The sequence below is a fragment of the Bufo bufo genome, chromosome 3 (genome assembly GCF_905171765.1).
Source record: "Bufo bufo chromosome 3, aBufBuf1.1, whole genome shotgun sequence".
In the NCBI taxonomy this organism is placed as follows: domain Eukaryota; kingdom Metazoa; phylum Chordata; class Amphibia; order Anura; family Bufonidae; genus Bufo; species Bufo bufo.
Window position 1 is genome coordinate 563,770,594 of NC_053391.1, and position 4,608 is coordinate 563,775,201.

At 43.4% G+C, this 4,608-nt stretch overlaps 1 long non-coding RNA gene across 1 annotated transcript; it reads right to left on the reverse strand.

Moving 5' to 3' along the window:
• Positions 1–1,354: 1,354 nt before the first annotated feature.
• Positions 1,355–3,160, reverse strand: LOC120993679. Its single transcript, XR_005777309.1, has 3 exons — positions 2,993–3,160; positions 2,436–2,496; positions 1,355–1,495 (listed from the first exon to the last, which is right to left on the reverse strand). It is a non-coding gene; the product is annotated as an uncharacterized LOC120993679 (long non-coding RNA).
• Between the last annotated feature and the right edge of the window lie 1,448 nt (positions 3,161–4,608).

A 4,608-nucleotide genomic window follows, 5' to 3' on the forward strand; every position in this document is an offset into this window, starting at 1 on the left:
TATTATCGTTTGCATATCATTAACATGTCTATTGGTCGTGTGATTTACATAATTCCATAGCTTTTCCTTCTTGGTGTTGCAGTTTCAATGTTGAGGAGTTTAGTTAACGATCGCACATATATGTCACCTACTTATTATACGATGACTGGATCCCAGACAAATTATTTCATCAACATTGATCTGATCTCGTTGATAAGTCAGTGATAGTTTTTTTTTTTGAATTTTTCTAAAAGTATAAGAAATTTCCTATTAGCCATTTAAACAGACTACTACTGTTAGTTGATTAGAATTGCCGTACTAAGGCTGGGTTCACACCAGTGTAAGCAATGTCTGCTGTTCTGCTCCATTAGAGTAGCAGAAGAAGGAAAATAATGGAGGTGCTGTATTCCAAATTGCACCGAACAGACTCTATTGACTATAATACTATACTATACTAGTACATTAAATCTGATCAGTGTTCTATAAACCATACAGTTAAACAGTGCACGATATGGGGCAGCATTACCTGTAAAAGCCCTTTTACATGGGCCAAGGATTGGGCCAGTTATCAGGAACGTTCTTAATCATTGCCTACTGTATCACCTCAAGTAAATGGGCCCTAATTAATTTTTTTCTAGCAAGCTCTATTAACACAAAGTACCCTAGCTTCACCAAATCTACTGCCTTCTAACAATGCTCGTTGGACCTTGAGAAGGCATACAGTGTGTGCCAATTGGCCATTTGTATATATGTGCAGAAGAGCAAGCTCTCCGAAAGATTAGAAAACATTTTAAAATATTTATTCATTGGAATACTTTTAAAGGGCATCTGTCAGCAGATTTGTACCTATGAAACTGGTTGACCTGTTCCATGTGCACTTGGAAGTTGAAGGCATCTGTGTTGGTCCCATGTTCATATGTGCCCGCATTGCTGAGAAAAATGAAGTTTTAATATATCCCGGGGGCGCAGCAGTTGCAGAGAGAGCAGAGTCTCTAGCAGTTAAGGCAACGCACCTGTTGCTCCTTGAGGCTCATTTGCATATATTAAAACTTCATTTTTCTCAGCAACGTGGACACATATGAACATGGAACCAACACAGATGCCTTCAGCTGCCAAGCGCACATGGAACAGGTCAGCCAGTTTCATAGGTATAAATCTGCTGACAGATGCCCTTTAAGTATATGATCGGTAGGGTCCAACCACTGGGACTGCTAGAGACTCTAGCAGTTCCGACAGAGATGAATAAAGCAGCTTAAAATGGTTGCTCCGACTAAACAAACCCTGTAATATGCCCACTTCTCGGGGAACATCTTCAGAGCAATGGAGCAACCTCCTTTAGAGAACAGGGTGTCCAGCTGGTATAGTCACTCCTTTCAGGTTTTAAGTGGAATTAGGGTAAGCAGCACTGTCGTGGGTGCAATACAGCTGAAAAACAGAGCAGCACGTGGCCACTGCAGTTTGAATGTTTGGAATGATGAGTGGAATCCCTAATTTTGCCAGGAAACAGACGCTTCACCTGCAAAACCACATGGGCAATACAATTATTAGGACATATATGCGGATGAGGCTACTTTCACACTTGGAGTAGCCTTTTCCGGCAGGCTGTTCCGGCGGGGGAGCAGCCTGCCGGATCCGTGCTACCGCAAGTCCACCGTTCTGGCGGAAGTCCGCTCTGGTCACATTCATTATGATGGGGCGGGCCAGAGGTCCGGCCGCAGCACGGCAAACATGCTGAGAGGCGGTCGGAATAAAACTACAACATGCTGCGGTTTTATTCTGGCCGCCTCTCAGCATGTTTGCCGTGCTGAGTCCGGAGCGGACTTACACCAGCACGGTGGACTTGCAGTAGCACGAAAAAGGCTACCGCAAGTGTGAAAGTAGCCTGAAACAGAATGACAAACCAAAGAATCCCCTCTTATCATTCAATTTGAAAACTGCAGCAGCCATGCACCGCTAAAGTTTTTGGTTGCAACTGCGTCAGTTTTGCCCCATTTATCATTTCGGTAAGGCTACGTTCAGACAGTCAGTGGTTGTTCAGTGTTTGCATCAGTGATTGTGAGCAAAACAAGGTGCAGGTCAAAAACCTTCCTTCCATTATACCTTATCCTTGTGTAGCCTCCACACTTTGTTTTGGCTCACAATCACTGATGATAATCGCTGACTAAACACTGACCACGTGAAAGCCACCTTACTGAGAATGTATGAACTGAAGAAGAATCACTCAGCTCTAAAAAAACTAACAAAAAGAAAACTTATACTGAGCAACACTGGTGCCAGGGTATTGCTTATAAAGTCCTGGAGTGATCTTCAAATTATCCAGATTCCTCTCATATTAATTTGGGAATATCTTTATAAATTGACATGTCACTTGGTTCAGGAAATGTGTGTAAAGGGTTAAATGTAACTCCACCCAAATTACATAAATTCCCTATGACGCTGTTGTTTTATGGGCTTACCTGTGCAGCTCTGTAGATTGTGGCAGCCACTCTTTTCACAGTCTCGCCTTATGTTTCTAACCTAAGTGAATAGTCACAAAATATATTCATGTTATTCCAGAACGTCCAGTTATCAGGGTCTTCATGGTTCCATTACAGAACAGATAATGGAGCAGTAGTGCAGAACTATTGCATTGCAGCTCAGCTGTATTCACTGTAATGGTTATGAGCCAGTGTCGGACCCGGGTTCCTGGAGCCCACCAAAGGAAATTATTCTCAGGGCTTAAAAACCCCATATCATCAATAAAGTCCAATATCTTTTAAAGCAGGCGATGTACTGTGCAGATTATGCTTTTATTTTGTTGTGTGGATGGAAGGAAAGGGTTAATCCGGTTGGGCGTTATATCTACACTTGCTGGATTAGAAGCCTTTCTGAACAACAAAACACTCACATTATTTTCAGGGCGAGGACACAGCAAAGAGCTCTTAACAACTAGAGTTAGTGAGTCAAAGTTGACTCATGTCACATTTTTCTTTGCTGTTAATATGCAAAGATGAAGGATTCTAATATACTGCACCTGTCCTTGTTGCTGCCACCTGGTGGTTGTCTGATTAACTGCACCCTCATCCTGTTTCCTGCAGAATGAAACGACAGGAGAATTTGTACGTTGTTTGTTAAACTCCTATTTAGCCATTTGAATGTGTTGTGTTCATTAGGAAGCACTCTAGAATTTTATCTAGATTGTGACTACTATTCTGGTTCCCCTTCTACCTACGACTACATAATGGAGCGCCAAGCCATGGACCTATCAGGTTTTGATCCTGGAACTCGGTGCTCTATTTAAACCTCTTCCTCGACATGTACCTGTGCCAATAATAGTCTCTGACTCACTAGCTATGTTCCTGGTCTCTGTGCTTATTGGATTGCTTGTTCCTCTGACCGTGGCTTGTCTTCTAATCACTCTCCGTCTCTTGTTTGGTACTGCATATTCTGTTTGGTTCTGACCCATTTACGTATGGCCCTGTTTTTATGTTGTTTTAGCTCTTGGTGTGTGTCTGTCTCTGCATGTATGTAGCGCAGGGGCCTTGACCACTTGCGGTCTTGCTACCTAGGGCTTGTACTGCAAGTAGGTAGGGAAAGTGGGCTAGGTTCTAGGTCAGGGCTCACTGTCCATGTCTGTCCCTACTCACAGGTGATACACCTGCTGTTTCATACAGCAGAGACCCGCAGCTAATGTCCTCAATCAGTAGTAATGTCGATCACGGACATTTAACACCTAAAATGCCATGGTCAAATGTGACAATGGCGTCTGAGAGAACTAAAAGGTATGCCTCCCCCTGGCGGAGATCGGGAATGATGTTCCTTTACAGTAATGAGCTTGAGACTGTACTAGGCTTCCAGGCTCATTACTTGTATATTACAGTTCAGTCCAGCAAGTGGCAGCACTGAACTGTAATATAGTGGAATCCCCTATTGTAATAACAATTCTGAAGCATCTATTCTTATGACTCTGTGTTTTGCCATTCCTTTATTATAACTGCTAGAAGTTATGAATGAAATACTAGCGGTTTGCAATGATGGTCTAGAAGGGTGTTACCAGTTCGGGGCGGGGGTCTGCACATTCTAACACGTCATTCACACATCAGTGGTTTGGTCAGTGATTTCCATCAGTGATCATGAGCCAAAACCAGGATTGGAGCCTCCACCCACAGACATAAGGTATAAGGGAAAGATCTGCACCTGTTCTGTGTTTAGAGACGCACCTGGTTTTGGTTCAAAATCACTGATGGAAATCACTGACCGAACACTGACGTGTGAATGAGGCATTAGGCTATGCAGGGACAGACCTCCACTGGTAAAAATCCATCTGGACCTTCATTGATAACTGTGTATGACGTGAAAATAGAAAAGAGCGGGGCGGCACAACTAGACGCAGTGTTAAAAGGCACTGACGCATACCAGCGCAGTGAGGTCAGAGGGCAGACGAAGCGCAAATTTGCGCGAAATGGCCGTCGCCGCTTTCATGTCCGTGCACTATGCAGATATGCTCCTGGCTATCGCTTTTATATGTAGAATAAAGAATAAAGGATTTCACTTCAGCAGTGGTGAGTGACGACCTTCTTTTTGCTTCATTGATAACTGCTAGCAATTACTGATGAGCTCATGGATATGGGTAAACACATGGCTGCTGGT